Raw genomic sequence first — 11541 nt, 5'->3', positions numbered from 1 at the left:
TGCTATGGTACCGAGGAAGAGCAATCATAAAAGTATCCTTGCAAACTCGAGTTTCCTTCTTCTGTGTTTTTATTTTTGTGATTTTTCCTGAGCGGAGGTTTTCTGAATGTTGCAACATCCTTTCCTGCTCGCTCTGCTCAGCGGCTCAACGGATATTCAAAGTTTGTTTGTAACTTTTATTTTGTTATTTTCATTGGCAGCTCGAGAGACTTTACTGAGAGACCTGTCCTGACCCATTTAGCTAGAATAGGTAACTATGAGAATAATGATTTTGCTATTGATTGACTTTCATTTGAACTATTTTAGATAAACAACCATTTGTTTGAATTTCAGTGTCGGGTGGTTATTTCTTTGTCATTTATTGAGTTACAAATGTATTTCCTATGTTTAAAATCATGACTCAGGACAATGTCTTTATGGTCGCATTGACCTCGTTTAGATGCAGATTGGTTTAGGTTTCTCTCCTATATTCGGTGTGGATAGAGTAATAGTATGAATTTCAGTGTGATGGGCCCTAGCGTATGATGAGTGTATGTGCGTGTGACTGTGGATTTACTCTGTCCGTGGAAGTAGGGAGATTTTATATGCGCTGATCTGCAGCAGTTTCCTGGTAGCAGTATGATGGTTTGATTATTGTCTTGATCTGATTAGATTGCTTGTACATAGGCTTTTGATTCCTTGATTTATTGATTGATGTTGGTATATCTACTAATACTATATGTTAAAGTCGTCGTGTTGAGGTTTATGTAGTGCTTCTGGAACTTGGGAGCTGGTGACGGTTCCGTAGTAGGGCAGAGGGAAGTGAGTGCTGCTCTCGGGAAAGACGGGATTGTTGGAATTACCTGTACGTATGCAGGAAAAACGTGTGACAATTGAAGTTGCGCGTCACATTGTCTGGGTTTGGAATCAGTGACATCGTCGTGTGTTACTATTAGAGATATATTTTCGGTATAAAAGGAGTGTATATGGTAGCGAAGGTTATCTGTGAAACTCTGGTCTTAAGTCCCAGGGATCCGTAAGGTTCGCCGTTAAAGCTTATCTCTGGAGAAGTAATAGGTATTCTCTGAGCTTGTCTGAAGGACTAGGCAGAGGTAAGCGCTGCTTGGTTAACATGTGTTATAATTCTGTAGTGGGACAGACTGTTCGCTGTTCTTGGGAAAGGCAGGATTCTGTGTGCATGTGCTATATTTTCTGGTGTGAAAGTGCGTGAATGTATGAGCATTTAGTTGATTGTAAGACTCTTTGGAGCAGTCCTAGAGGAAACAGTTAATGGATGCATGTTAGAAGGGCAGAGTAGAGGGATGTGCTACTGTGTCAACGAAAGTAATAATTCCGTGGTAGAGCAGAGGTAAGCGCTGTTCTAGAGAGAAGCGGGATTTTTGTGAGAAAGGAATTTCTTTATTATTCTGTGGTTAGTGGAGCAGACAATGGAGATGTTTATATGTTGTAACTAATAGATTTTGTGGAATCTGAAATGAAGTCTACTGAGAAGGCTTTGTAAAGGAGGGGTAGACGAGTGACAGGAGACAGAGCAGAAGTGACTGCAGCGACTGCTGACGTCATACAGACCGCGCTCTGATTGGGTAGTGGATCGGAAGAGTGCTCGCGCTGGGATTGGTGCGTTAGTGTGAGCCGCGCAGGGATTGGACAGAAGATCGTACAGTTGCGGAAGGGACTAGAGAATATTGGTAAACGTTAAAATGTATTACCAACCTGAGGAAAAGAAGAAGAAATCCTTGTTCGGTAAAATTAAAAGGTGGTTCGACAAGGATAAAAACATAATAACTAGAGAGGGTGAATTGCTACCTCCAACGAGAACTTCTGCATCCTTCATGGTTGCGAAATATGGGTATCATACCTGTATTTGCTTAGATAACTGGGCTAAGTACACTAAGGAAGACGGTGTTTTAGCGTTCCCGGAACATGGTTCATTTAATCTGGCCGTGTTGAGAAATTTACGGGAAAAGATGATGTGTCTAGAGCCTAGACCAAGGCCGACACAGTTCGAGGCGTTGGTGGAATGGGAAGATGAGGTGCATGAGCGAGAAAAGCAGAGGAGTGGAGGCAACTATAGGTACATGTTCGGGAGGAAATATGATCGTGAAACTCATCATGATCGAATGAGGAGATGGCGAGATGCTAGTATGTCAGAGGGATTATATCCTATGAGGACAGTTGACGAGAGGGAAGAGAGGAAGGGTACAGAAAAGGTGCCTAATGCAGAAGTGAGAAGGTATGGGGCTAATGATTATGAGGATGAGGTTTTGGATGACATGATTTACAAGAGACCACCTCCATATAGACCAGAACCAGAAGAGAGCACGCCAGTTGCTACTCCAGTAAGAGATACTTTGCGAATTGTGAAAACTGAAGTTGTGACACCTGATTTGAAAAGTGGTAGCTCTTTCATGGAAAGGGAGAGAGAGAGAGAGCGAGAGAGAGAGAATCGAGTCAGTGATGAGAAAACAAGAGAATTAGCCAGAACCACATCTGAACTGACTGAGAAAATAAGAGAGCTGACGAAAAATCTTGAAGCTGTTACAGTACCTGTAACCATAGGTCCGGTTGTGCCTATTTTTGATAAGCAAAGAATGGGTGAAAATGGTTTGACAGTTCCTTATGTTGGAAATGGTTTGGTTGGTACTTGTTCTTTGGAGGAATCAGAAATGAGGACGGGAGGAAATAATTTGAGACAGTCGAGACATGACACATGTAGTGGAGGATTAGATGTGCAGCCTAATTCAGGATTGGATACTGGTTGTTTGGGAGGAACGATTTTGGAACCACAGAGGATGACAGAACAAGTGGGTGTAGTGAAAAAGTCTACTGAAATAACGGCTGAAGATTTGAATGATTGGTTGAAAGTTCTTCAAAAGAAGGATAAAGATTCACAGGCAATTGATGTAGCCAGGTTGCGCATAGAATTGGAAGAGCTTATTGCAGGAACAATTCCTACAGATATACTGAAAAACCATCATAAAGGACAGTTGTTATTTATGTGTAATAGCATTACCTGGAGGGCTAAGAGTACACATGACAGGTTGAGAGCAATAGCGAGTGAACAAGGAGTTGACATGGATAAGGTGAAAGCTTTGCAGAAGCCTTACAGGGTGGATTTCTCCGACAAAGATATTGAGAATCTAAATGGTGCTGGCAGAACAGGACAGATTAAGGAAATGATTGCCTTATTGCGAAAATGGGGTGATGTGGAAAAGTGGAAGGATAGGTGGTATAAGAAAAGGGAAGATTCAGTGGACAGGACTTACTCAGCTTTTCCCATGAGAGAAAAAGAGAAAACAGTGGATGCTTATCCTATGAGAGAGATTCCTGGAGGAGGATATGTACATGTCCCATGGACTAGACAGGATATTTTGTCATTTACGAATGATTTCCCTCGACTGAGAGAAAAGCCCGTCAAGTGGTATAGGCAGGTAGACAGGTTTGTGAAATTGTCAAAAGTGCTGTGGATTGACCTGAATAGTCTGTTTGATATAATTGTTCCAGCAGACTTGTGGGCAGAGTGTAAAATAGTTGTAGATTGGCCTGCTAAGGAGTATCCAAGAGATCCAAAAACAGGAGCACCAGATCCAGAGGTTATGAAGAAATACGATCAGGTAATTGTGTTCCTGAAAAATAAGGTACCCCCGAAAGAGACAGACTGGGTTAAGATAGATCGAACACATCAGGAAGCGAAAGAATCAGTTCATGCTTTTTACGAAAGGCTGATACTGGCTTTTAAACAGTTCAGTGGAGATGAACACCTGGGTGACAAGGATTTGAGTCATTTTGTATACAGATTTGTATATGGCCTGAGACCTGAAATCAGTGAAAGAATACGTGAGCACAGTTGATTGGCAGAGTAAAAAGATTGATGAAATCTTGAGACATGCAAAGTACTTCAGTGATGAGATTGAAGCAAAACAGAGAAAGCTGAAAGAAAAGGCAATGTGGGCACAGGTGAAAGTTGCTGAGAGACAAGAAGCACAGTTGGTGGAACAGGCGAATAATCCAGGAAACAGACCCAGATATGCGGGGAAAGGAAAGGGGAATTTAGAGGAGGCAAAGAAAAAGTTCCCTTGTCACAACTGTGGACAATTGGGGCATTGGAGATCCGAGTGTACCAATCCACCATTAGTGAGTAATGAGAATAAAACCTTAAATCAACAGGTGCAGAACGAGGGGTGTAATCATCATCAGCAACAGCAGAAGGTTGTCAGACAGCAGAGTCAAGAGCCAAAACCGCCCTTGCCGCAGAATAGAGGGTCCCAAAAGTATAACCAGGACTCGGGATTCTACAATGATGAGCAGGTAAACAAACCGAGACGTTCTAACCCGGTACAGCAGTACTGGTTAAAGAATGAGGGGAGTGAGTCTGAAGGGGATTATTGACGGTGCCGAAGAGAGGAGAAAGAGTGCATACTTGGTGCAACTCTAGAAATAGACCAGGCAGGACCATTTGTGGATGGAAAAATAAATGGGGAGAGTGTTACTTTTTTGGTAGACACGAGCGACGAGATCAACTGTCAGGTCAGCAGATATTAGAAATCTTCCTCTCTCGGACGAAGCAATCCAAGTAGTTGGTGTGGCCAATACACAGATTAAGACTCGTCTTACCGAACCAGTAAGGGTAAGAATAGGGAAATTCTCAGACATGCACAGATTTGTAGTCTGTGACACTAGTCCAGTGAACTTGTTAGGTAGGGACCTATTGTGCAAGATGAATTGTACAATTTTCTGTACTCCGGATGGAATAGCTTTTGAGACACCAGATGAGGATGTTTTGTACCGGATGACTCTAGATAATAGAGAGAGTGAGATTGTTGGTACATATGCAGTGTTTAACCCAGATGATTTGCCTCAGGAGTTGAGACACACAGTGAAAACAGCAGTTTGGGATTTTACTGGAGAAGATGTGGGATTGATGAATAATGTAGATCCAGTGAAGATTTCAGTGAAAGAGGGGATTGTTTATCCTAATATCCCACAGTACAGATTGACAATAGAGATAATTGAGGGAATTACTCCTATAATTGACAAAATGATTCAACAGGGTGTTTTGAGAGAGTTACTAAGCAGCCCGTGTAATTCACCGATAATGGGGTTGAAGAAACCTAATGGAAAATTCAGGATTGTACAAGATTTGAGTAAAGTTAACAAAATTGTGGTGGCATGTTGTCCCATTGTGCCAAATCCTTCAGTGATTTTGTATCAGATTCCTCATGATGCTGAGTGGTACACGGTAATTGATTTGTGTCATGCTTTCTTTTCAATTCCATTGCATCATGACAGCCAGCCGATTTTTGCATTTCGGTTTAGCCAGCGTATTTTAGCATGGTGTCGTATCCCACAGGGGTATACAGAGAGTCCATCGATATTCAATCAGTTATTGAAGAAATCATTGGAGAGTTTGATCATGCCTGAAAGCTCAGTACTAGTGCAGTACATCGATGACCTACTGGTGGCATCGAAGACGCGTGAAGCTTGTGAAGTAGATACCATAGCTTTACTGAATCATCTGGCAGATGGAGGGTTAAAGGTATCTCCAGCCAAATTGCAATTTTGCAAGAAAGAGGTGCATTATCTTGGACACAATATTGAAAAAGGTCTGAGAAAAGTGACCGATGACAGGATCAACATTATCAGAGGAATGAGAGCCCCAATGACCCAGAGAGAGGTGAGGATGTTTCTGGGGATGGTGGGTTATTGTCATCAGTGGATAAGTAATTTCTCCCTGATAGCAAAACCACTGATTAAATTGACTAAAAGTGAGGTGAGAGACCCATTGCAACTGAATGGAGAACAAATGGCAGCATTTGAAGAGTTAAAGAGCAGAATGTGTGAAGCCCCTGCTTTGGGAATGCCAGACTATGAGAAAGAGTTTGAGTTGTACTGCAGTTAGAGAAATGGTTGTGCACTTTCAGTGTTGATTCAGAAACATGGACAATTGAGGAGGCCGATTGCGTACTTCTCATCGACACTTGATCCCGTAGCTGTGGGTTTGCCAGGTTGCCTAAAAGCAGTAGCTGCTACATGCAGAAGCCTGGAACAGAGTGAGGGCATAATAATGGGATATCCTGTAAGGGTATTCGTACCTCATGATGTGGCAATTCTTTTGACAAGAAGCAGGACTCAGTACATGTCACATAGTCGGTTGACTAAATATGAGAAAATTATTCTGGGAGCATCAAATGTGACTCTTGAGAGATGTGTGAATGTGAATCCAGCAACGTTGTTACCAGATGCTGAGAATGTGAATGTGGGAGATGATGTTGATCATGATTGTTTGGATGTGCTTGATTACTGCACAAAACCTAGACCAGACATAAGAGATTTGCCGTTGCCTGAGAGTGATCATGTGCTGTTTGTGGATGGATCATGCCTGAGAACTGATGATGGTGTGCTGAGTGCAGCATATGCAGTGTGCAAGGTTTCAGAAGTTATGGAAGCTTCGCCTTTGAAAGGAGTAAGATCTGCTCAAGTGGCTGAATTGGTGGCATTGACAAAAGCTTGCAAAATTGGGAAAAATCTGAGAGTGGCTGTGATGACTGATAGTCAGTACGGATTTGGAGTCGTTCATGATTTTGGCCAGCTTTGGCTACAGAGAGGTTTCTTGACGTCGAGTGGAACTCCAATAAAGAATGCTGAAGTGATTGGAAAGTTGCTTGAGGCGATACAGCTGCCTAAAGAATTAGCAGTTGTGAAGTGTGCTGCTCATGGACAAGGAGATGATTTTGTTACTCTTGGTAATCGTTTTGCCAATGACATAGCACAGTATTGTGCAAAGAACAATCATTCGATTAATAGGGCACGAGAGAGGGAAATGTCTTTTTGTTCTGTGATGTTTACTAATGTCCTAGAAACGTGGGATGAAGTGAAACAGTTGCAGGATGAGGCAGGAGATGAGGAAATGAGAGATTGGATTAAGGCAGGTTGTGCCCCAAGAGAGACAGATCATGTTTGGATCTATAGAGATGGTAGACCAGTCATGCCCAATTCCATGCTGTCGACAATGGCAAGAATGTATCATGGCCAGGGACATCTGGGGAGGGATGCAATGATTAGGTCATTCAAGCAAACCTGGTACAATGCAAAGTTCAGGTTGATTGCAGAGAGCATCTGTCAGAGATGTTTGATTTGTCAGCAGTTCAATACTGGAAAGAAAACAGTGGTGAGTCTAGGAACAATAGGCAGAGAAGGAGGTCCTTTTACCAGAATGCAAATAGATTTCATTGAAATGCCTCAAGTAAACAAATTGAGGTATGTTCTAGTGGTAGTCTGTTTGTTCTCAAGATGGGTGGAGGCCTATCCGACTAGGAGAAATGATGGAATAACAGATGCAAAGTTACTGTTAAGAGAGTTGATTCCTAGGTACGGGTTCCCAGTGACAATTGAGTCTGACAGAGGTGGACACTTCTACAATGAGCTCATGGGTTTAATTTGTGAAGCATTGAGCATACAGCAGAAGCTACATTGTGCATACAGACCAGAGGCTTCTGGCGTCGTTGAACAGATGAATGGCACAATAAAAAACCGAATTGGTAAGATGTGTTTAGCCACTGGAATGAAATGGCCTGATGTCTTGCCTTTAGTGCTGATGACTATTAGGTCTACTCTGGATAGAACAACAGGTTTGAGTCCGCACAAGATATTAATGGGACATGCGATGAGACATGCATTTGTGCCTGTCAACAAGTTGATGACAATAACTGATGACATGATTTTGGATTTCTGTAAAGGCCTGGCTGACGCAGTTCATTCTGTGTTTCACCAGGTTGGAGAAGACGCTACCACACTTGAGAAGAAGCAAGCCCATGATCTGAGTCCAGGAGACTGGGTGAGGATTAAAGTACACAGAAGAAGAAATTGCTTGGTTCCAAGGTGGGGAAGGCCAAGACAAGTTATTCTGACTACGACAACTGCAGTAAAGTGTGCCGGTGTGAAAAACTGGGTGCATGCTAGTCATACTCTGAGAGTTCCAAATCTAAAAGATGGGACTGGTAAAGAGTATTTTGAAGAGTCAGATTCTAGTGATGATGCAGAAACTGAACCAGTGAGAAAGAGAAAGAATCCTGAAAGGGCTGAAGGAGAAAGAGAGTCAGGTGATTCTTTTTTCTTTCCAAGAGAGGCTTCAAGAGAAACATTGAGAGTCTCAGAGGAGAGATCGGAGTCTGTAAGAGTGCCTGAAGTTCCAACGAGCAGTGGTGAAGAAAGAGGTGAAAGGAGCAGTTCCACAGAGACTACTCCTGAATCAGATGAGGAGGTTGAAAATCCACTTGAGATTACACCTGAAGAAGCAGGGTCAGAAGAAGATAGAGAGGGACAGGTTGCGGAAGACCCCCGAGGAGGTGTAGGGAACATTCCTGATAAGTTAGGTGAAGGGACAAGTAGACAGCAAGAAGATTGCGTGTCGGAGACCCGAGGAGGGACAGAAATAGGTAAATCTCAATCAGTGGTGGAAAAGACTGTGGAGCGAAAGAAAACTGCTGAAGAACAAGAGGTAAATGAGACAGAATCAGATGAGAGTGAAAATGAGAAATCAGAGGGTCGAGTTCTGAGAAAGAGAACTTGGATCGGAGAAAGAAATAATAAAGAGGTGAGACCAAAGAGGGTTGTAAGAGGAGATCTTTGGCCTAACAGGATAAAGAGACTGAGGTACAGACTGACACAAGCAAATTCATCGAAAGCTGAACAGGTGAACGAGGTGTCGAGTCAGAATCAAGCAAAAGGTAAAAAACAAAAGATCACAAAAGAACCAGAGGAGATCAAGAGAATAAGAAAACCTAACCAGAAGTATAGGTCACCGGAATGGACGTACGTGGCACTGTCTGAAGGTGAAGAGGCAGAAAGTCAAGGAAATCCAGAGGGGACTGTACGAGAAGTGGTTGAGGAGAAAACTGTAGGGATCCTGAAAGTTATCTTGACTGACATTGGAGAAGAGTCGGATGCTCAGGATGTTGTTGAAGATCTGATACAATTTGATGTTGCTAAAGAAGAAGTGAAAAGTGATGACAATCCAAATTGAGTGAACTAAAGGAGTCACTTGGAAAAAAGTGAAAAGAAGAAAATCTGAAATTAGCTGTTTGAAATAAACTAGTGTTCTAGAAATTCAGTAGTGGAGTAGAAGAGGCTAAGTCAAAAGACACTGCTAAAGTAGTAAAATGGCTAACACAGAAAATAATCAAAGTAGATGTGCCTTCTTAAAAAGATGGTGTAGAATGTGCTGCTGCTGTACTGGATTATTAATGCTATTATGGGGTGTACTAGCTTTACTAGTTACTTTTAGAGTTACAATAGACACTTTTGGAATACATACTGAGAATGTGACTAATGTAGAGAAGAGTTCACAGAAAGTAGTTCCAACTAGAAGTAGTAATATTTACATACATAAAGATAGGTCAATTAATGATTTTTCTAGCAATGTTTTTTCAAAGTTGTTGTACGAATACGTAAAGACAATGGAAGTTAGGGATTGCTACGTTTGTATGCAATTACCTGCATCCGTTTCTGAAGGTGTTACTTATCACCATTTACCAGCTACGTATGGAATTTCATGTAGTGTACTAAGTAGTGTTTTTTATTTGTTAGGGAAAATAGATTATGAGATGTCTAACAAAGATAATATTTTTGGGCAATTGCCTATGAATAAAAAGCTGAATCCAGCTAAAGAAGTTAACATTTTTGGTGAGATTTTTATTGAGAAGGAAGAATTAACATTAGATTACATTTTTAGAAACAATTTAACTTGCAGTTTGAAAGAAGAGGAGAAGGCTTTCCTAAACATGGTAGAGGAAAGGAGAATGAACATGCATGAAAAGGCAGGGAAATATAAAGTGAGTGAGACAATTTGGGATATTGAGATGGGAAAGGAATTGAGGAAGGGAGCTAGTCCAACTTTAGCTTTAGATGCACCAGAGAAGGGTAAACTATGTATTACCAGAAAGAAATCCCAATATGATAGGTATTTTGTTGGGACTAGTGAGTGTCATGATACATACTTCATTGCAACAGGATGGGGTTTTAAAGGTGGAGAAGATCCAGTTTTCCCAGGAGTGTGTGGTAAATTTAAATTACCTAGACTTAATTTATGCGGTAAAATTCAATAAGAATAACTCAGTAAAAATAAGAGGCAGAATCCGTGGTATTTGAGGTTATAAAAGGGAATTTATTCCTTACAAAGGAATTATGGTTCGAACCAGGCAATCGGGTTCCGTCACCACGAAGGTTCAGGAAGGAATCAGCAATACATTATTGACAGGTTATCATATTTATAGTAAAATGCATTACAGTAAAGACATATGCAGAAGGCGTTACAGCTGAGAAGAGAGATAAGAATACACATACGTAATGAAAAAGGTGTTACAATAGGCGTGCATAAAGGCGTATACTAGAAACGTCATAATGATGATGACACAAGTGGGTGGATCCATAAGAGAATCCTGCAAAGTCAGCAGAAATACATAGCAAAGATGCGCGCGCAGCCGCATGACGTGTGATTGACGTGTAACTAGAGGGTGAAGGGGACTTGACATTTAGCCCTACATGAGGAGACAGAAGTCTGGGATGTCAGGACAACCTAATCCCAAATCGTATCTAATATCTTGTGTTTAAGGAACTATTTTATCTGGAAGGAAAGGTCTTTTCGGACAGAGCCTATTCTATACTGACTGCTAGTGCGTGTACAAGCGTCTAAGTGTCTACACGAGATGCGAGGGGGCATGGGCCTACCATGACAACAGAAGTCATGAATTACTTGCACGGAGACAGTAAGGCCGGGCCCTTTGCTCTGCAGCTGGAGGGATGTTTACCTAAGCTACTAGACAGGAATGCATTTCTCGAGGAGCGGAGCAGATAACTTGAAGGCTGAATACAGTTTTGGCAGGCAACAGGCCGGGCTAGGCACCGTTAGCCGCGCAGGAAGTAAGACAAAGTTCATGGATACAGATACAGGTCCAGGCTGGAGCATTCAGAGGCAGAAGCAGAAAAAGCTCGATGGCAGAATTCAGGGCCTACCTTGCCAGAGCTGGAAAACGTGAAAAGTATACCATATAAAGACGGTGGCAAGGCATACTTAGGAACGGAATATCTGACCCATTCATGGCAGATCTGAAAGAGGACATATTAACGTTGGACACAATTGTATTTGCGTCTTCATAGCTTGAAGTGGAGGGAACATACATGTACTTGTAGCATGTACATGGAGCCGTTGGGGTCTAGATAGGGGACACAATTGATCATAAAAATTCATATTTCCTCATTCCCTCCTTGTCCCCTACGGACCCTTCATGAAATATCGATCTTCAGGAATCCATCAATCTGTTCATGTAACATCATTTGCTCTTCTTTCTTCTTCCGTGATTTTGAATGAAAACTTGAACGTGGAATACACGATGTGGCACACAGGCCGCAAATCGCTGGTCCACATTGTAGACACAGGCAACAACTGAATACTATGAGAAGGCCAATACCTAGGAAGGATAGGACTTTCCATCCCCAGGCTGACAACACGCTCCAGAACCAACCGGACCATGTCCAGGTGCCTGG

Source organism: Triturus cristatus, chromosome 3_1 (assembly GCF_964204655.1).
Source record: "Triturus cristatus chromosome 3_1, aTriCri1.1, whole genome shotgun sequence".
NCBI lineage: Eukaryota > Metazoa > Chordata > Amphibia > Caudata > Salamandridae > Triturus > Triturus cristatus.
Note: the sequence above shows the minus strand (reverse complement) of the source record.